Source organism: Panthera onca, chromosome D2, assembly GCF_046562875.1.
Source record: "Panthera onca isolate mPanOnc1 chromosome D2, mPanOnc1 haplotype 2, whole genome shotgun sequence".
NCBI classification, from domain to species: Eukaryota; Metazoa; Chordata; class Mammalia; order Carnivora; family Felidae; genus Panthera; species Panthera onca.
Window position 1 is genome coordinate 41,550,654 of NC_138349.1, and position 22,564 is coordinate 41,573,217.

Below are 22,564 nucleotides of genomic sequence, written 5' to 3' on the forward strand. Positions count from 1 at the left end.
GAATCCGTCATCTCTCCTCAGCCCTTCACTGGGCTGAAATTCCTAGTTTGTGACAAACTTAGCTGATTATACGTTTACCATTCCTCATTATCATCTACCCTCCTTCCAATTCTTCTCCACCGATTAAGGATGTTGGCAACTCGTTCACAGTATCCTTACTGCCGTCACCACCTACTGACCACCATTCATGCAGACTGACTGACCCCTTTAATACCTCAGCCTCTTTAATTCATTGGCGTCCTCATTTCCACAGACTTTTCATTCAATCCCACTTTAGCAGTCCATTTTCCAAAGCATCCTGGGTATTATCATTGCCAGAAACGATTATACCTGTTAAATCTCTATTTCAAGCATCCCACTCTGACCAACACACTCAATCCTTCTAGTTCATTACTTTATCCAGTCCCACCCACCCCCAACAATTCTAATTGAAATTTCCAATACATTAATGCTACCACTTCCTTACTATCCATTCTGATTTCACCTCCTTTTCTTGTCCAGTTAAGAGTTCACGATTCATCACCACTCCTGTAAGCACTCCCTTTAAAAAGCCCTTATTTTCCTTGTCCCTTCCTTTTTCCTTATTTTATAGTGACCTAGTTTTATGTGTCACTTTGGTTGTGCGGCAGTCCTGTTATTCAATCAAACACAAATCTAAGTGTTGCTATGACGACATTTTGCAGATGTTGCTAACATCCACAGTCAGTTGACTTTAGGTAAAGGAGATTATCCTCAATAATGTGGGTGAGCCTCATCCAATCTGATGAAATGTCTTAAGGGACAAACTGAGGTTTTCCTGAGAAAGAGGAAATTCTACTTCAGGTCTGTAGCATCAACTCTTGCCCAAGAGTTTCCTGCTAGCCTGCCCTACAGATTTCCAACCTGCCAGCCTCCAACTGTGTAAGCAAATTCCTTGAAATTTCTTTATATATAAATATCTGCTACTGATGCTCTCTCTTTAGAAATCTGATACACCTAGCAAAACCTCACCCCAGAAGTTGATCTGCCTATCCGTGTTTGTATCTAACCAGTTAAATAATGCCAGCGGGGGGGCGGGGGGGGGATCACAAAACCAGGCTGACTAATATCACTTTAAATTCAAGATTTCAAACCTTAAAAGAATAATTAATCAATACTTCTTGGCAAACTGCTTAAAACTTCCCACACTCCCTTCCCCCTCTTGCCCATACCAAACTCGTACTTCACTGAGAAAACTGAAACCAGGACAGAAGATAAAGGCTGAACACAAGAAGGATAAGCTTTCATCTTCTAACCACCAAACTTCTTACAAGGGCACACAATTTTTCTGCATTTCCTCCTCTTTGATGGAAGACCTCTGTCTAACAAAGACCAATCTCTCTACTCATGCTCTCCATTCCTTTTCCTGTATATTCTCTTTTTCATTCACTAGACCCTATATTTTACTTTACCTACCCATTCACTCTTCTGTTTCAATTCATGGCTAATCTTTAAAAAGTTTTCTGCATATACTATACCTGCATTTGCTCATTTCTCATTTACTCTTAAAAAAACTTTTCATTCAATGTATTTTGACTGATTTCAATTTGGTTTCTTTCTCTTCACTTCAATAAAACTCATCAACGTCACCAGCAATTTCCCACATAATCTTTCTGTGCCTGCTTCCTCATCTATAAAATGGGAAAAACACTGAACAGAGTCTACCTCATAGGGCTGTTGTGTGATGTTTACACACTTTAACATAGGTAAAGCACTAGAACAGTGCTTGGTATATGATAAGTATTGAATTATTAGAACATTCTGGATTCTTGTTTTCCCTCGGTTTTGATTATTTATTTCTATCTGCTTATTCAACAGTGTGTGAGTCCTGGAGGAGTAAATCACCTCAGATTTTTGTGGGGCAGGGAGAGGTGGAAAGATACAAACCCAACTATGAAATCTCCATTAAACAATTAAATTGAATTGAATTTCAGCCAAATATCTTCAACCACGACATAATTTCACAAGGATGAGATACCTCAAGCCCAATAGTCAAATCAAACCCACTCCTTCTACTCATTCCTCCACCTCCATGCTTTCCAGTCTTGCAGATTTTTGCCAGCATCATTTTTCTAAGTCCTTCCTCTCCACATTCATTTGCTGCTCACTTCTATATAGCTTGACTCTCCACTTTGATTATATGTTTCCAGACAGCAGACTAAGTTATACTTCCAGAAACTGCCTCTGGGTGCTATGTACATAGAAAACTATCTATAAGTATTACCAAATAAGAGACAAAAAAGTTATTTACTAATTCTGCATTCACTGTCAAATCATCACTAGCTTGTCTACTTGACGTTTTGGAAACCACGATTCAAGTCTATTTAATGTTAATGTTAAAAAACTACACATTGCCCTAATTACTCTCATAATCCCTCCTGAATTTCACCACTCACATCCTTTAAATACTCAACAGGTAGACAGATATTTTGATCTTTGTTTTATACACTGTGGAAGAAAACTATGTTTAAAAATCACTAAAAGTTGGGAGAGGGGAGGTAAACCTGGAGAAAGTAAAAAAGGATACATGGCTTATACCTGATAATAAAAATTTCAACTACAGAATTACTACAAATTACAAGTTTTAAAAGGGAGTTTAACATACAAATTATTATTAAATATACAAATTATTAATTAATGAGCAAAATAAACAGCTTTCTTATATATACAATCAGGTAGAAGATAAAATGAAAGATGCCATTTCTAACAGAGAAAAGAAAGAAAAAAAATTAATAGCAAAGAACCTAAAAATGCTATTAGGAACCCAAAAAGGGACTTGAAGAAATGAAAAGATTAAGGTTTTCCATATTCTTGGATAGAGAGACACAACACTTTCATAAAGCTGCCAATAAATATGAAGAAAACCCTAAACACAAAGTGAATCTATGTGATAGAAGTTAAGGTGGGAGGGGTGGTGCACAGGAGGAGATATTAACTTGAAAAGAGCGTAAGAAAACTTTCTGGGTAATGGTAATGTTCCAGATCTCGATCTGGGTGTTGCACAGAATATATACATAGGCAAAATTCACTGGGCTATACATTTAAGGACTGTGCATCTTACTGCAAATTTTACCTTCATAAAATAAAAAAATCAAGTCATCCCAACAGAAATGGTAACTAAACTAAATGGACTGATTGCAAAATTTCATATAAACAAGATGGAAGTCAGAAAAGATTTTGAAGAAGAAAGGGAATTAGCCCTAACAGAAAACATAGTATAAAATACAATAATTAAAACAGGATGGTTTGGTTCCCAAATGGGCAGATAGGTCAGTGGACCAGAAATGGTCCCAAATACACATGGAAATCCAGTAAATTATAAAGGTGGCATTTCAAATCTATAAGACAAAAACTGTTATTCAATAAATCATGTTGGGACAACTGGATGGTTATGTGGTAACAGAAATAAGGTTGGACCTATGTATCAGATCTTACTCCAGAATAAATTCCAAATAAGTAAAAGAATTAAAAGTACAAAAAGAGAGTGAGAAAAGAACAAAGAAACCATAAAAGTTCTAGAAAAATAACATTTGAGAATTCTTGCATAGTCTTTAGCTTAGCAAAAGACTTTCTAACCATAACATGCAATTTAGAAGTCAGTAAAGATTGGTAAGCATTTTAACTATTGGGGAAAAAAATTCAGAATGATAAAATCACCATAAAGAAACCAAAAAGTGAAGAGCAAATTAGGAAAAATATTTCCAAAAATTAGCATAGAGCTATTTTCCCTAATATAAAAATAAATTCTACAAATCTAAAAAGATGAGTAACAAAGTGATATAAAAATAGGCAAGGATATGGACAGTTCACAATAAAGAAACTATAAATAGCCCTTAAAAGTAAAAATATGTTTAATGTCTCTCATAATGGCAGGGCTGGTGAAACGCAAGTTGGAACAACTTCTACAAATGTTATTTTGGCAATGTCTGTCAAATTTAGAAAGGCACATACGTTCTGATCTAGCAATTCCACTTCTGGATATGTATCCTACACATTTCTATGCAAGTGTTAAATGATGTATATTTAAGGTAATCCACTTGACCGTGGCTTTTGACGGCAAAAGAACAACCTAAAACAACCTAGATGTACATCAAAAAAGGGGCTAGTTAAATCAATGTTACACCTGTAAAATGGTGTTATGATGTGAATTTGTGTCCCCTTTGGAACTTTGGGAGGTAATTAGTACTGTAAGAGCTTGTGAAGATAGGACCTCAATGATGGGATCACTATCATAAAAACAGGAAGAGAAAGCAGACACTCCCTCTCTCCAAGTGAGGACACAATGAGGTGACATCTGCAAGCCAGGAAGAGTCCTCACTAGGAACCAAATCTCTGAACACCTTGATCTTGCACTTCCCAGCCTCTTAGAACTAGAATGCCTATTGTTTAAGCCACCCAGTCTATGATATTTTGTTATAGCTGTCCAAGCTAAGACAAATGACACATTGTGAAGGTGTTTAAAAAATAAAATAAATTTGGTATTTACATACTGATATGATTAATAGGAAATCATCTCTAAATTATATTGTTAAGTTAAAAATAAAAGATAAAGGATACTGTGCAAAGTATGCAACAACTCAATGAATAAGGAGGTGAAGTCAGAGGACATACATTACATATGTAAGACACACAATTCCTCATTGGCAATCCTGAAATCTGTCAAGCTCAGAAAAATAAGTTTTTTATAAGCTTAGTACAAACCTACTTGGGTGTCAAAATCTGACAAAAATTTCCATAAGACTTTATAATCTTTATTTATCTTTAGTGTACTATTTACGCTTTTGAACAGAAATATTAACATTTAATTACAGGACGCTACACACTTCCCCCCCTCCACTAGGGATTTTGATGAAATGGTAGATGCACTATATTACCTTTCTGCAGCAACACCCCCCCCCCCAAAAAAAAACCCAAAAAACAACTAATTCTGAAATGCATCTGGATCCAGGGTTTTGGACAAGTAATTGTGTATTTACTTGCACATACGTTAACTTCTTTACAGGGATTCACAGGAAACTTAACACTGTTTCCATGTGGAGGAAGAGAATGGGAAGGATATTTTTTACTATATCTTTCTCAATCTTTGGAATTCTGAATCAAAACGAATAAGTTACTTAGTCAAAATATAAATAAAATTACTAAAACTTTTTTAATTCTCAGCCAGATGCTTTGGTTTTTGTTTTGACTAAAAAGTAACCCTTTCTTAAGTCACAGAGAAATCTATACAGTGATGGCTTTCCTTTATTTCATTTTTGGTTGACCCTTATGGCAGCTGCGATTCACTCTGTAAAGAGCAAGTCAGAGAAGGGTGAATATCCATTCCCATTAACAGCTTTTAGAAAACAGCAAGTTCCTGATGTGTTAATGTCTCATGCCAAGCAAAGGCGGTGTGCTTGGCTCTTTTCTTTCCTAGTGACCCTAAAAACATGTTGGGGCTTGAGCCCCTCAGCAACAGGAAGCAGTGAAACCCATACTTCTCTGAGAAAAATTTAAGAAAAATGCTCCTAGCGTAAATCTAGCTTTAAGTCTTCAGAGCTTCAATACTGCAGAGTTTGAGGATTCTGGTTAATATGTGAATAGCATCTTTTCTATCTGCTTTTCATATACTTCTTTTAATATCCTATTGTGCTCCAAAATGCGTTTGAGATGACTATAAAGTTTGTCTTTTCTCATGATTTACATTTTGACTTATCTGTACCATGTCACAACTTTAACCAGAAATTAGGGAAGAAGACATCTTGCTTTTTGCGGTTTATCTAGTGAGTATATTTTACTTTATTTTTTTAATAAAGTTTATTTATTTTGAGAGAGAGAGAGAGAGAGAGAGAGAGAGAGAAAGAAAGCATGTGGGGGAGGGGCAGGGGAGAGGAGAGAATCCCAAGCAGGCACCACAAAACTGTGAGATCATGACCTGTGCCAAAATCAAGAGTCAGACACAACCTACTGAGTCACCCAGGTGCCCCTAGTAAGTATATTTTAAAAGGCAAGGTAAGACATGTATGGTTTGGAAGTCGCCAAATGCTCCACCATCCAGCACTCAGGCCTCAAGATGAAAGAAATTCCCAATGAAATGCCTAACAATATCTGGTTCCTTGAATTAGGACATAAACGTACTTATGTTTGTCCTTATTTCCCATCAAGTTATACTCACTGAAAGGAAAGACTAACTTCTACTTCCTGTTGCCCCCACATCACCTAATTCCTGGATTGGTGTAGATGGTTTCTCAATGAATACTAACATCATTTCATAGTTGCTGTCTTCAAGAAGGAGCAAGAAATTTGATGTACCAATATAACCACAGAAACACTACACAGAAAACAGAAAAACACAGGGAAAATATTTCCAGATGCCACTTATAAATAATTTCCCTCGTTTTTCTAGAGACCTCTAGAAAATGCTTAATGAACTGTTGTGGTTACCCGGTCTCTGACAAATCTGCAATCTTCAGAGTCAAAATTAAGATTAAAGATATAACAGTATTCCATTTGCTTCAAATACGGGTACATGATACAGCTATTCCCAGTTCCTGGATTGCCATTCTTTTAGAAATCTGTCAAAATCAACCTAGGAAAGCTTGGACAATTCTCTGCAGTGGTAAAGGTAAACACGGCAAAATAACTTTGTATCAGAGAATGTGGCAAATAATTTTCTTTTAATATTTGTTTCTGGAACGTTTCTAAATTTTAAAGCAGAGAGGATTATTGGTACAAATGTTAAATCATTTAAGTCAATTCAGATTAGATACTAACACAATCCAATTTTAAACAAACCCCAAAGATGCAGCAGAAAACAACCGGCACTTTGGAGAATTCAAATGTTTACTGTACATGAAATTAGTTTTTAATTTACTTGGCATTTTGCATTTGTTCCAAGTTAAAAATCTTAAGTGTTAATAATAGCTAAAATTTCCTGAATACTTTTATCTAGTATTCCAGGTACTATATTAGTGTCAAGCACTTCACATACAGTACCTTAAATTTTATAGCCCTATGAGATTATGTGCTATTATTACTCTCATTTGACAAATAATAAAACAAGCCCAAAGATGTTATATACCCTTAACTAACCTGGCCATATAATTAGATTTGGAGCATGAATGTGAACTCAGAGATGACCCTAAAGCCCATGTTAACAACCACTATTAAGTTTGGGCTCCTTAACTTTCTAAAGAATTGGCAGATTTTAACCAAACCTGATGTATCAGGAGACAGGGTATCAGGAGACAGACATGTATTAACACCACATTAGCTATATTTATGATATAATCCACCACCCTGAAAAAGAATGGCGGCTAGTAAGTTTTCTTACATATTCGCATATAATTTAAAAAACAGATTTCAATGAAATTTAGCCAGTCCAGATATTCGGGGCAGGCTTTTGTTTGGGGAAAGCTCTCATAAATCTTTTAAAAGAACATAAATTCACTGTTTAGATATGCCTTTAGTCCCATGTCTGATCATAAGCTTCTTAAGGCTAATAAACTCTTCATTTTCACATCTTCCACTAACCCTCTGAGAGTAATGGAAGTCTCATTAGTAAGCATGGTGCTGTAAAATGAATAAAATCTATCATTCAAAAACTCTTAGGTTACTGTGAAGCTTTTTTTCTAAAAGAATGGATATTACAGAAAATATTTGACTTAACAATTTTCTCTGCTTCTGAAAATTACAAAAGTCTAAGTTTCACTGCTGTTCTTGACACAGGATTCTGATTATCACCCCAGGACTCTTTCTGTCCTAGCATGTTTTCTGAAGAAAAACCTATCTGGTAACATTTCTATCAAAAAAGAGTTCCAACAGCTTCAGTTTATAGTTCTAAATCCAAAGAAGCTAAGCAACTTTTCTATGGCTCTAGAACTCAATGACAAAGCCCAGAAGACAGAACTGAGAAGTGAACCCAAGTTTGATTCCTGGACAGGTCTAGTTTCACCTACTGCCCTGAATGATAGGACAGCTCTTATTTCAATACTCCTGTCATCTTTTAGGTAGTAAAGTCTGTTGACTCAGACCTCATTTCTTAAATCAGAGTTCAAGTTAATCTGCATAAGAGTAAGACAAATTTTCTAAATGTTCATGTAAGAGCTTATGACTAAGACAACAAGCATCACAGCTCACTGAAATAGGCAAATGATTCATACCTAGAGTTATGTGGCTATAATGACTTCCTTGCACTACATGAATCAGAAAGGCTACTACCTATACCATTGACTTGACCAGAGACCTCTAGAGAGCTGGCACTTTCATGTCAGACATTATTTGATACTTCTATATTTGCAACACAGCATCTAAACTACCTGGTCGATTCAAATGTGTTCAAATTCACTTCACAGACAAATCAGACTAACATGAACCAGACTTCCCATCCAAATACTAACCAGGCCCGACCCTGCTTAGCTTCCGAGATCAGACGAGATCGGGCGCATTCAGGGTGGTATGGCCGTAGACAACATGAACCAGACTTCTATTCTACAACTTCTTCAACTGCCACTAGGATAATCACTTAAATAATTTCAAGTTGTTTCACTTGAGAATCTTCACAAGGTCATTTCCATAATATTAGGCATTGAGTTAATATTCTAACATCATTAATTTGGGTGGAATTTATTCTTTAATTGCCTTCCCAAGTGGCCTTTCTCCCAGGATCTAAAGGAATTTAAAGGCTATAGTTTCCAACTGTTCCGGGACACTTAAGGAGAGCCCATTTCAGTGCTATCTCTTCCTTTTAACATAATTTAGAGTAGAATGAGGAATGACTACTAATGGGTACAGGGTTTATTCTTGGGGTGATGAAAATGTTCTGGAATTAGATAGTGACCAATGCAAAACTTTGTGAATACACTAAAAACCACTGATGCACACTCTAAATGGTAAGTCCTATGGTATGTGAATTGTATCTCAATAAAGCTGTGATTTTAAAAAACAAAAGAATTTCAAAAACAAAACAAAATAAACTGGTTTGACATGTAACCTGACAGTGAGGTACTGCCAAAGGATTGTATCAGTAAACCTTACTGAAATCTGACATACTAGGCAAAGCAATGAAAGTTTGGGATCTCAAGATTTTCATTCCTTATCTTAATAAAGTATCATTGCCTTTTTATTTGTACTCTACATCAGATATTAATGGGCTCACCTCAAATTCGCTCATATCCAAAACAAATGCTAAAATTTATTAAGCAGTGAGTGGGAAAAAAGATGTAACTTGGGATAAATCGGTATTATTTGGAGTTTTAGGCCCATATGCTTCACCAAGATAGAATTTTAAATTAAATATTTCTAAAAATGCTATTAGAAGTTAAACATTTCTTTTTTTTAGTTTTTTTTTTTTTTAATGTTTATTTATTCTTGACAGAGAGACAGAGCATGAGCGAGGGAGGGGCAGAGCAAGAGGGAGACACTGAATCTGAAGCAGGCTCTGAGCTGTCAGCACAGAGCCCGACTCGAACTCGCAAACTGTGAGATCACGACCTGGGCTGAAGTCAGATGCTTTAACCAACTGAGCCAACCAGGCACTCCTAGAAATTAAACATTTCTAATAAAACTTTTAGGTAGCCTATTTCCCATATTCTAGCTTCAAAAGCAATAGTCACCAAAAGACAAATGCAATCATTTTTAGACTCCTATTGAAACATCACTGTCTGTGCATGATACACATATTTAAAAAAAAAAACATTTTAGACGAGGTTTTATTTTAGGATAGCAAATGGTTTAGAAGGGATAGAAAAAAATTGATACTGAAATTGATAAACACTGGACTTTAAATCTTATTAACTGTAAAGAGCTTTTCATCAATCAGACTTTTATTGAACACTTACTATATTCCAGGCTAGGTGCTGGAGACACAGATGCAAGACAGGCCTGTCCTCAAGGAGGTCCCATTTTGATTTCTTGCTTGCTTTTGTCAGGCACAGCACTAAACATGTTCACTTAGAGCATCTGACCTCCTAGGTTAACCCACAGCAGGAAAATCTGAGATAGACATTACAAATGACTGTAAGACTGTAAGGCTGTTAAGACTAAAAAGTTAGATTTGGAAATAAATAAAGCTGTTGTACATTTAGACCAACTTCCTAACTCAACTTCCTAATACAACACTGCACTCTAAGTTCCAGACTGTACTACTAAAAAAAAATAGTGAAATGACCGAGAGTATAACTAATACCTTTTTTAACACTCATCACTTACATAACTGTATCATTTAAAGGCATATCTATATTTCAAAGCATCCTCTTCCATTAAAAGATATTTCCCTTTACCTTCAAACTCTCCGAGTACAGTACTGAACAGTTGCTGAATGAATGAATGAAATAAACAGATGTTCTAATTGTCAAGAAGGTACTTGCTGGATGCTTGTCTCCAAACACAATGGACTGACAGACCAGAATTCTACCGAAGACTACTGAATTTCAGAGGTAAAAATAGTAACCACTGAACACTGATACCATGCAGTCAACATGTTATTAAGTTCACAGTAAACATCTGATAGGGAACTCTCAGAAATAAAAATCAAAAGCGTTCATCGCAATACTCTAAACCGGACTTGATCCTACCATCTAAGGATTGGGAACACAAGGGCAAGACAAAGAGAGGAGAGGGTGGGGTGAAAAAGTCAAAAGGTCACAAAGCCAGTGACCCTCAAGAGAAATGCCCGCTGACCACTTAAGCTCGCTCACAGCGTGATGGACACCTTCCACGCAAGTCGCGGGCCGGGCTCCCCCTCACAGCCCAGCGCTGAAAGCCACCCCAGCCTTTTTCGAAGCTGCTGCCTGTGTTCGCCCAGAGCCTTAGCACAAAGAAACCACCGAGAAACAAACCGAGAAACAAACGGACCCCGTGGGCGCCAGGAAGGCGTCCGGACCCGGCAACCGGAGGAGCGCTCTCATCTCCCCATCGCCGGGAGAGGCAGCCAGGGCGCGGCGGGCCGCCCAGGCGCCTCCGTCCGGACCTTCCTCGAAGTGTTTCAGAACTTGCCGCCCGCCGCTTCCCCCTCCCCCCCCGCCCCGCTCCATTTTCCCCTCCCGACGCGGATGCGGGACCCGTGCGAGGAGGGCGCGCGAGGACTGACGGGTGGAACTGGAGTGGCGGGCCGGGGGCTGACGGCCTGGGCGCGCCGGGTCTCGCAGCCCCACGCCCCCTGGCCGGCCCCAGCCTCCCCAGCCCCTATTGTTCCCGCGCCGCCCCCGCCCGCCGCGCGCCCCCAGCCGGCGCGCGCTCCCGCCCCCCACTCCCGGGAGGGGGTCAAGGCTGAGGAGAAGGCGGCGGCGGTGGCGGCGGCACAATAACATAAACACGGCGGGGCCGCCGGCCGCCCCGGCCCTGCGGCACCCGCCGCACTCACCCCGCAACGCAGCGAACGGCGACAGGAAAGCCCGCCGGCGGGACTGGCGCCTTCCAGGCGCTCGCCACGGCCGTTACCCAGGGCTGCTCGCGGCTCTGCGTTCCCGGCCGCGTCGTCCGGCCTCGGCCGCTCCGCTGAGTAACAGGGACGCGGGCCGTCACCGCGCACGCCCGCCCACGTCATCGCGCAGGGCCCCACCCCCGCGCCAGGCAAACGGCTCTTGGGGCGGGGCAGCCTCGGGGCCCGGATTGCGGGGGCGGGGCTCGAAGTCTGGGGCGGGGCTACTATAGGGGCCGGGAGGACTTGCGGAGGTCGCCTGGAGGCGGAGCTGCGGGGAGAGCTTTTGAGGGCCAAGTGTGAGGGGCGTGTCGGGGAAATCGGAGGGGGCGGGGCCCTGCTCTTGGCACGTGGCGGCGTGTGGCCGGAACTCTAGGCTGCTGGCCGGGGGCGGTCCACCCGTGGGAGCCAGATCTGCTGGGGCTCCTCGCCTCAGGGTTTGAAAGCAGGGTGTGCTTAGACCGGACCCACGCGGGGAGGAGGCACCCGGATTCTGAGCACATACCCGCGAGACAAAATGTCCATTACATTGACCGACATTACGTTCCATTCTGGGGACATGTGCCCGGGCCCAGCAACCTACAAGAAGGAATTGTTCTTTTCAGCCTCCTTGGAAAAACCTGCCTCCTGTTTTCCCAAAATCCACCTCGTGCCAAATTCAATGCATTACCTGATTTATCTCTCACCCCAGAAGAGACAAATTGGGAAGCCCTTAAATATCCAACAATGGGTGGAAAGGTGTCTAAATTACATACATCTTATGCAATGGAATATATTTTATCAATTTAAATGGCACGTGTTCAAGAAACTCAAGGATGCAGGAAAACGTTCCAATTTATCATTAAGAGAAAGAAGGAGGTCTGCCTATATAATGATCCTACCTATATATTATGTGTTCATAGAAAAACCTGGAAAGAAATCTGCCAAATTATTTTAACAGTAGTTTATCATTGGACTGTGGAATGAAAGGTGAATTGGTTCTCTTTTATACTTGGGAATTTTTTTTCCATGGTTTCTAAATGGAACAGTTATGTTCATAATCAGAAAAAAAACTACATTAATAATGAATATAAATATTTGTTGAATAAATGAGTGAATTCAGGTACACCATCTTCCCATGTCCTGGTGGGCTGGCCTGTTTCCAATGATTCTGAAATGAAAAATAAATGCGAGCAATCATTCATACATTCTCTTCCCATTTCCTTGTTTCCTTTTAGGCTTCTTTATTTCCTTCCTTCATATTTCCAGTAAATACGTTGTTTTTTTTTTTAATTTTTTTTAACGTTTTATTTTTATTTTTGAGACAGGGAGAGACAGAGCATGAACGGGGGAGGGTCAGAGAGAGAGGGAGACACAGAATCTGAAACAGGCTCCAGGTTCTGAGCAGTAAGCACAGAGCCCGACGCGGGGCTCGAACTCACGGACAGTGAGATCGTGACCTGAGCCGAAGTCGGACGCTTAACCGACTGAGCCACCCAGGCGCCCCAGTAAATACGTATTTTATACCCATTCTGTGCCAGGCACTGTGCTAGCACTACAATGGAGCTTAAAGATGTAATGAACATAATAAGGAATTAATAATGGTAAACAAATGCAAAATGATCACTGCATTATAATATAAATTGATATGGATATAAGGTATTATGAAACCAATTAATAGAATTAATAAGGCTAGGAAAGTCTTCCTTGAGGCACTGCCTCTTAAGCTAAGAGTAGATTTAACTGGGCAGAAAATATTTCAGACAGAAGTAACTTGGTGTGTAAGGGTCCTATGATGGCATATAATTGCTTATAATATTCTCTTATTATTGTTTTTATTTCTGCTGTGTTGGTTGTGATCTCTCCTCTTTCATTCTTGATTTTATTTATTTGGGTCCTTTCCTTTTTCTTTTTGATCCAACTGGCTAGTGGTTTATCAATTTTGTTAATTCGTTCAAAGAACCAGCTTCTGGTTTCATCTGCTCTACTGGTTTTTTGGTTTTGATAGCATTAATTTCTGCTCTAATCTTTGTTATTTCCTATCATCTGCTGGTTTTGGGTTTTATTTGCTGTTCTTTTTCCAGCTCCTTAAGGCGTACGGTTAGGTTGTGTATCTGAGATCTTTCTTCCTTCTTTAGGAAGGCCTGGATTGCTATATACTTTCCTCTTATGACTACCTTTGCTGCATCCCAGAGGTTTTGGGTTGTGGTGTTATCATTTTCATCGACTTCCTTATACTTTTTAATTTCCTCTTTAACTTCTTGGTTAGCCCATTCATTCTTTAGTAGGATGTTCTTTAGTCTCCAAGTATTTGTTACCTTTCCAAATTTTTTCTTGTGGTTGATTTTGAGTTTCATAGCGTTGTGGCCTGAAAATATGCATGGTATGATCTCAATCTTTTTGTACTTACTTAGGGCTGATTTGTGTCCCAGTATATGGTCTATTCTGGAGAACGTTCCATGTGCACTAGAGAAGAATGTATATTCTGCTGCTTTAGGATGAAATGTTCTGAATATACCTGTTAAGTCCATCTGGTCCAGTGTGTCATTCAAAGCCATTGTTTCCTTGTTGATTTTTTTGATCAGATGATCTGTCCATTGCTGTGAGTAGGGTGTTGAAATCCCCTACTATTATGGTATTACTATCAATGAGTTTCTTTATGTTTGTGATTAATTGATTTATATATTTGTGTGCTCTCACATTTGGCGCATAAATGTTTACAATTGTTAGGTCTTCTTGGTGGATAGACCCCTTGATTATGATATAATGCCCTTCTGTATCTCTTGATACAGTCTTTATTTTAAAGTCTAGATTGTCTGATATCAGTATGGCTACACCGGCTTTCTCTCAGTGATAATTAGTATGATAGATGGTTCTCCATCCCCTATTTTCAATCTGAAGGTGTCTTTACATCTAAAGTGGGTCTCTTGGAAACAGCATATAGACAGATCTTGTTTTCTTATCCATTCTGTTACCCTATATGTCTTTTGATTGGAGCATTGAGTCCATTGACATTTAGAGTGAGTACTGAAAGATATGAATTTACTGCCATTATGGTGCTTGTAGGGTTGGAGTTTCTGGTGGTGTTCTCTGGTCCTTTCTAATCTTTGTTGCTTTTGGTACTTATTTCTGTATTTAGTTCTATGTATCTATATATCTATATATATTTTCACCTTTTCTCCCCTCAGAGAGTCCCCCTTAAAATTTCTTGCATGGCTGGTTTAGTGGTCCCAAACTCCTTTAATTTTTGTTTGTCTGGGAAACTTTTTATCTCTCCTTCTATTTTGAATGACAGCCTTGCTGGATAAAGAATTCTTGGCGGCATATTTGTCTGATTCAGCACATTGAATATATCCTGCCACTCCTTTCTGGCCTTCCAAGTTTCTGTGGATGGGTCTGCTCCAAGCCTGATCTGTCTTCCCTTGTAGGTTAAGGACTTTCTTTCCCTTGCTGCTTTCATGATTCTCTCCTTGCCTGAGTATTTTGTGAATTTGACTATGATATGCCTTGTTGATGGCCAGTTTTCGTTAAATCTAATGGGAGTCCTCTGTGCTTCCTGGATTTTGATGTCTGTGTCTTTCCCCAGGTTAGGAAAGTTTTCCACTATGATTTGCTCACATAACCCTTCTACCCCTATTTCTCTCTCTTCCTCTTCTGGGACCCCTCTGATTCTGATGTTGTTACTTTTTAATGAGTCAGTGATTTCTCTAATTGTTAAATCGTGCTTTTTGGCCTTAATCTCCCTCTTTTTTTCTGCTTCATTGTCCTCTATAAGTTTGTCCTTGATATCTCTGATTCTCTGTTCTGCTTCATCCATCCTTGCCACCGCTGCATCCATCTGTGATTGCAGCTCAGTTATAGCATTTTTAATTTCATTCTGGCTATTTTTTACTTCTTTTATCTCTACAGAAAGGGATTCTAATCTATTTTTGACTCCAGCTAGTATTCTTATTGTGATTCTAAATTCTGGTTCAGACATCTTGCTTGTATCTATGTTGGTTAAATCCTTAGCTGTCATTTCTTCGTGCTCTTTCTTTTGGGGTGAATTCCTTCGTTTTGTCATTTTGAAGGGAGAAAAGGAATTAATGAGGAAGAAAAATTAAAATTAAAAATATTAAAATTAAAAAATTAAAAACACAAACACACACACAAATCGAGTTAATGATGCTAGATTCTAGGTGTGTTTTGTCTGGGTGTTGATAGTGGTTTGACAGATTAGAGAAAAAAAAGGGGGGAGAGAAAAACAAAGAAATCGTTTGAGAATTTGAAAAATGAATACACTGATGTAGACTAAAATGAGATGATGGGAGTAAAATAGAATTTGAAAAAATATACACAAAAGTAGAGAATAAAGTAGAAAAAAATTAAATAAAATTAATAAAAATTAAAAATAAATATGAATATTTTCTTTTTCTGTATTCAAGAAAATGAAAAGAAAAAAGAGAAAAAACATTTTTAAAAAATTTAAAAAAAGGAAATTGTTTGAAAATTTGAAAAAGTGAATACACTGTAGTATATTAAAATAAAATGATGGAGGTAAATAGAATTTGAAAAATTTACATAAAAGCAAAAAATATAGTAAAAAAATTAAAGAAAAATATTTTTAGTAGAAATTGAAAGTAAAAATTAAGTTTTTCTGCATTCAAGAAAAAGAAAAGAAATGAAAAAGAGAAAAAAGAAAAAGAAAGAAAAAAAGGAAATCATTTGAAAATTTAAAAAGGTGAATACCTTGACATAGACTAAAATGATGGAAGTAAAATAGAATTTGAAAAAATTTACACACAAGTAAAAAATATAGTAATAAAATTTAAAGAAAAATATTTTTAATAAAAATTGAAAATAAAAATGAGTTTTTTCTCTTTCTGTATTCAAGAAAAAGAAAAGAAGTGTAAAAAAGAAAAAAAAAGGAAGATAGAAAATTGAATAGATGGACCTGCTAACAGATTGAAGTAGGACTGAAATTATTTCGTTTTCCCCTAGAAGTCAGTCTATGTAGCGCTTTATAGTCCACAAACTAAGCCCGGGGTGAGACTTGGGTTCTTGAGAGGAAAGTTGGCCCAGTTGGGTGGGGCTCAGTGTAATGGCTCCGTTCTCCACTAGATGGCGCTGCTAGCCTAGTGGGGTGGATTGTTGTGGCACTGGTAGGTGCGTATGCGCATGCGCAGGAGCGGTGAAAATGGCACCACCCAGCCACCCAGTCTGTTCTCCCGGATCAACAATCACTCACCCGTCCTCTGTCCAGCTTTCGTCCACTCCCCACTTTTTCACTGTCTGTGACTAGGCCCCAGGCAGTGCCTATCTCCTGAGTTTTGTCTCAGATGGCCCCTTACTTCCGAAGGACTGTGGCTTTGACCCGTTCTGTCCCTCCGTGGGAGGGTCTCACCGAGCAATGACCAAATGAGCAATGGCTGAATGTGGGCTGCACCCAGGGACGCTTGCTGGACCCTGCTGTTGCTGGTGCCCCGAGACTGCGGCCAGATGCCAGCCTGCCCCAGAAAAAGTTTGCAAGATAGTGTAGCAGCAGTGTTTCAGGGATTATGGGAAATCACAACACACATCTGGCACCAGCTTCACCCTTAATGACCTTGTTCCAGCACCAGCGAATGTGGCCGTTTTCTGGGGTCTGCTGGGACCAGGAGGCTTCAACAGTCTCTATAAAATGTCCTTCCAGCAGTGGAACTGCTTTTCCCCATGTGGCCCGAGAACTTCCCAGATGCCACTCTATTCCTGGGGATTCTCCCTTCCCACCAGAGCACCAGCAGGTATCAAGCTGCAGAGTTGCAGACTGCACTCCCCTTGTTTACAGTCTTAATGGAATTTAAACCCACTCCTTTCTCCTTTCTCCCTTTTTAATTTAGTCCCTGCAGCTGTTTCCAATTTTCCACTTTTCTCCAGCTGCTTTTGTGGAGGGGTGCTTTTCCCGTATCCTCTCCCTCCCCCCAGTCTCCATCCTCTCTCCGCTCACAAAAGCACGTCCCTTCCTGCACCTTCTCGTTCCCCAAGTTCACTTCTCTGCACCACGTACCTGCTGAATTCTGTGGTTCAGGTTGTGCAGATTGTTGTGTTAATCCTCCAGTCAGTTTTCTAGGTGTGTAGGATGGTTTAGTGTTGGTCTGGCTGTATTTCATGGATGCAAGACATACAGAAAACTTCTGTGCTATTCTGCCATCTTGGCTCCTCCCTGTTAAAATTCTGCAAGGGTCCTATGATGAAAGGGATCAAGGTGAGTTGGAGAAATTGAGGAAAAGCCAGTGTTTCTGGAAAAACAAAGAGCTATGAGAAGAGGTTGGGAAGACTGCAAAGAGACCAGATTTAGTGCAGTCATACTACCCATGTTTTTGTTCTAAATGCAATGGGAATCCCTGATATGCTTCAGCAAAGGGAGCGGAATGATCAAAATGGCATCTTGAAAAGATTCCTTGTTTGAAGGAGGTCATGTGGATATAGGTCTAGATGGCAGATGTTAGAAGCTTGTTCTAGGGTGATGGTCATGTAAACAGTAAGAGGAAGGATCTGAGGACCATTTAGGAGATCCAATGTACAGAATTTGGTGACAGATTAGGTGGGTAGTGAAGGAAAGGAAGTCGTCAGGGGAAACTCATAGGTTTCTGGCTTGTGGGCAGAGATGGATATTGGTGCTGGTTCACTGAGATAACAATCTTGGCAGAGGTTGAAGCTTGAGTGGAAAGACTACATGAGCAGGTAGTTTGAAGGCTTTTGATCTGCCCTAAAGAGACCCCACATTGGCAGTTGGATATACAGAGCTGGGCTCAGGCAGAGAAGAGATAAATGTTGAACATTCAACATACATTCATGATAAAAACTCTTAAATATTAAGCATAGAAAGAACATATCTCAACATAATAATGCCCATATGCCATATATGACAAGCCCATAGCTAAAATCATACTCAGTGTTTGAAACCTTTTCCCCTAGGATCAGGAACAAGACAAGAGTGCCCACTCTCACTACTATTCAGCATAGTTCTGGAAGTCCTACTAGAACAATCAGGCAAGAAAGAAATAAAAGGTATCCAAATTAGAAAGGAAAAACAAAAATGTCTTTGTTTGCATTTGACATGACTTTGTATACAGAAAATCCTGATGATTGAACCAAAACCTCTTAGATTGAATAAATGAGTCCGTAAAATTACAAAGATATAAAATTAACACAAAAAATCAGTAATGTTTCTATACACTAACAATGAATATTCTGAAAAAGAAATAAAGAAATTGATCTCATTGACAATAGTATAAAAATATTTAGGAATAAATTTAACTGAGGAAATGAAAGATTTCTACTCTGAAAACTACAAGACATTGATGAAAGAAATTGAAGACACAAATAAATGGAAAGGTATCTCATGTTCATGAATTGGAAGAATTAATATTGTTAAAAGATCAATACTACCAAAAGCCATCTATATATTCAATGTAATCCTTATCAAGATTCCAGTGGCATTTTTTGCACAAGTAGAAAAAACATGCTTAAAATTTATATGGAATTACAAAAGACCCTGAACAGCCAAAGAAGTCCTGAGAAAGAACAACAAAGCAGGAGGCATCATACTACTTGGTTTCAAGCTATAATATAAAGCTATAATCATCAAAACAATATGATACCAGCATAAAAATGGGCAAATCAACCAATGGAACAAAACTGAAAGCCCAGAAATAAACCCAGGCCTATATAGTCAACTAATATTTGACAAGGGAGCTAAGAATACTCAATGGAAAAAAGACAGTCTTTTCAGTAAATGGTGCTGGGATGATTGGATATCCACATGTAAAAGAATAAAACTGGGCCCATAACTTATACCGCTCACAAAAATTAACTCAAAATGGATTAAAGACTTAAATGAAAGACCCAAAAGCATGAAATGCTTAGAGGAAAACATAGGAATAAAGCTCCATGGCATGGGTCTCAGTAATGATTTTTTGTATGTGAAACCTAAAGTACAAGCAAAACATGTGGAAGTACAGAACCTAAAAATTTTCTGCACAGCAAGAGAAACAATCAATAAAGTGAAAAGACAGCATATAGAATGGGAAAAAATTTTCCAAAACCATATAAAGGGTTAATATCTAAAATATGTAAAGAACTTCTATAAGTCAATAGCAAGAAACCAAATAACCCAATCAAAAAATGGGCAAAGGACCTCAATGGATATTTCTCCAAAGAAGATATATGAAAAGCCAATAGGTACATGAAAAGATGCTCAACCTCGCTGGGAAATGCAAATTTATTATCTGAAAAAACTGTTTAATGTTTATTTATTTTTGAGAGAGAGAAGGAGAGTAGGGGACGGGCAGGGAGAGAGGGAGACACCGAATCCAAAGCAGGCTCCAGGCTCTGAGCTGTCAGCACAGAGCTCAACATGGGGCTCGAACTCACGAACTCACAAACCGTGAGATCATGACATGAGCCGAAGTTGGACACTTAACCACCCAGGTGCCCTGTAAATGCAAATTTAAACCACAGTGTTACCTCATACCTGTTAGAATGGCCATCATCAAGAAGAGAAGAGAAAACAAATTCCTGCATGAATGTGGAGAGAAGGGAATCATTGTGCACCATTGGTGGGATTGTGAATTGGTACAACAACCATGAAAACCAGTATGGAGGATCCCACCCCAAATTAAAAATAGACCCACTATATGATCCACCAATTCCACTTCCGGAAATACATCCAAAGAGAATGAAAATACTAACTGGGAAAGTTGTCTGTACTCCTATGTTCATTATTTACAATAGCTAAGACATGGAAACAACATAAGTGCCCATTAATGCTCAACCGACTGAGCCACCCAGGCGCCCCTAAGTGCCCATTAATGGATGAATGGATAAAGACATTGTGGTATATATGTGTATAGTAGAATATTATTCAGCCATAAAAAGGAGGAATCCCATTACTTGCAACAACATGGATGGACCTTGAAGGCAAATGCTAAGTGAAATACATGAGACAGAGAAAGCAAATACTATATGATCTCACTTATATGTGAAATATAAAAAAAACCCAACAACATCAAAGCCAAACTCAGAAAAAGAGATCAGATTTGGGGTTACCAGAGTTACTTGAGTTGGTAACTCTCAAGTTACCAACTTGAGAGTTGGGGGACGGAGAATTGGTGAAGGTGGTCAAAAGGTGTAAATTTCGGTTATAAGATAAATAAGAACTAGGAACATGAACCACATGATGTCTAGAGCTAATATTGATGTAGGATGTGTAGGAAACCTGTTGAGAGACTAAATTCAGAGTTCTCATTGCAAGGAAAAAAGTTTTTTCCTTCTTTTCTTTTTATTGTCTGTATGACAACATATGAGATATTGGATATCAATATCATACCTCATATCTACATGAGAAAATGGATGTTAGCTGGACCTATTATGGTAATCTTTTCACAATACATGCAAATCAAACCATTATACTGTATGCCTGAAACTTATACAGTGACCTAGATCAATTATTTCCCAATAAAACTGGCGGTGGGGGGAAGAGATTAATGACATTGACAGAGAGTAATGACTTGAAGCCTCGGGTATGGAGGAGTTAGCCTTAGGCCTGAGGGACAGCAGGTAGTGAGGAAGAAGAGAAAAAGACCAGGAGCCAGGCCTGAAGAACTTCAGAATTAAATGACCATGGAGAGTCTGCAAAGGAGCTGCCAAGGAGGTAGAAGGAAAGGGGAATTCAGGAAGAAAGCAGTGTTTAATGGTATCGGTAAAAAAAGAGACTTGAAATCCCAGAGTACTTAGAACCAGGAGTGGATGAAAATGTGCTGAGGAATGAATGGGAGATAGAAAAGGAAGGCAGTGAATATTGATTGAGTTAGGCAGGGAAAGAAGACAAACATATTTTACATCTAATAGGAAGACTCTGTTGAGAGAGAGAGAGAAAAGAAGAAATAAGCATGAGGGTTAAGTGTCCTGGGAGAGCATGGGTATGGCTGGACACACAGATGGAATTATTGGCTGGCACCTCCTACTCCCTGCCAGACCCCCAGGTAACAAAAGACAGCATAATCAGAACAGTTGTGAAGTGAGAGGTGTTGCCAGAACAGAGCTCCTGCGAGTTTCATGTCCAGTTCTGTAATGTTATTGACAGCCTCTCTTTCATTCAACAGAGATAGCTTCTGAGTTAGCATCAGCCTACCACTGTCAGCTTCTAATTCCCTACATCTAGAAAGGACATCCCACATGTTTATATATGCATGTGTGCATCTGTGTGATTTCAGAAAGCATTTCAGTACTTGTGATTGAATGTGATCATCTCTGATATTCTACAAATTCAGAATGCTTTTTGTACCCAGATGTGGCTCTGGGCCTCATTCCTTCTCATGGCATTGTTCTTTGTTAACCCACTATGCTCCCTTGTTAACCTATTGGGGGCTTACTCAGAAAAAGAGGAAGAGCTAAGGAATTCACGTTTTTTGACTTTCGCCCCAGGGGAGTTGCCTTGGGGACAGCGGTTTCTTGGCTCCCTCTGAGGCTGAGATGAGGGGAAGGAAAGAGGAGAGGTTACAAGCCCCTTAAACCCCGTCTCTGCTGGAGTCCTGAGAGATGGTCACGAAGAAGTTGCACCCGGTCCAGAGAATCTCTTCCCTTGTCATTTTCACTAGACCACACACATACACTAGACTGTGATGGAGTTGGACCTTTGGCTAATGAGTCAGGTGGATCTCACTAAGCTGTTCAAAGGTACAGAAGCCAAAAGTTGAGACTTGATCTCACTTCCTAGTTCCCTGATTTCAATTCAGGGGTGAAGAGTCAGGGAGAGAGGATTTACTGACTAAGATCTGTGGAAGGACATCTCCAAGGACACACCTTCTCTCCTAACCCCACCTCTACCACTGTCCTCCTTTACCCTCACTTTCAAACTTCCCAGTCTGGTTTTCCAACCATGCCCCTGATCCTATCTACTCCCTCTGGGAGAGGGAGAGGTTCAGCACCTTGGTCAGTCACCCCCTGGCTCTGGGATGGTCTCTGAAGCTCTTTGGAGGTAGAGGCTGCTGGCTCCAGAAGGGACAGTCCAGGCCCTGGTTGTGTGAGGAGAGGAAAGATGTCTGTTCACCTTGCCAACTGCTCTCTCCCGACTTCGAGAACGATGGGTCATTTCCTCAGGGGTAAGACAGGACCAAAAATGAACGGAGCTCCTCAGTCACAACTTGAACA

General features: G+C 39.5%; 1 protein-coding gene across 6 annotated transcripts in view; it reads right to left on the reverse strand.

Annotated features, from left to right (window-relative positions):
• MAPK8 (mitogen-activated protein kinase 8) overlaps positions 1–11,531 on the reverse strand; it is a 101,633-nt gene extending 90,102 nt beyond the window's left edge. The window contains exons 1-2 of one of the 6 annotated variants that reach the window (XM_078434506.2): positions 11,357–11,530; positions 9,834–9,987 (exon numbers count right to left, since the gene is read on the reverse strand). The gene's annotated coding sequence lies outside the window, so the exon portion shown is untranslated. Of the gene's footprint in view, positions 1–9,833; positions 9,988–11,356 lie in introns of all 6 variants that reach the window. The other 5 variants (XM_078434508.2, XM_078434504.1, XM_060642217.3 and 2 more) reach the window with 5 other exon arrangements.
• Between the last annotated feature and the right edge of the window lie 11,033 nt (positions 11,532–22,564).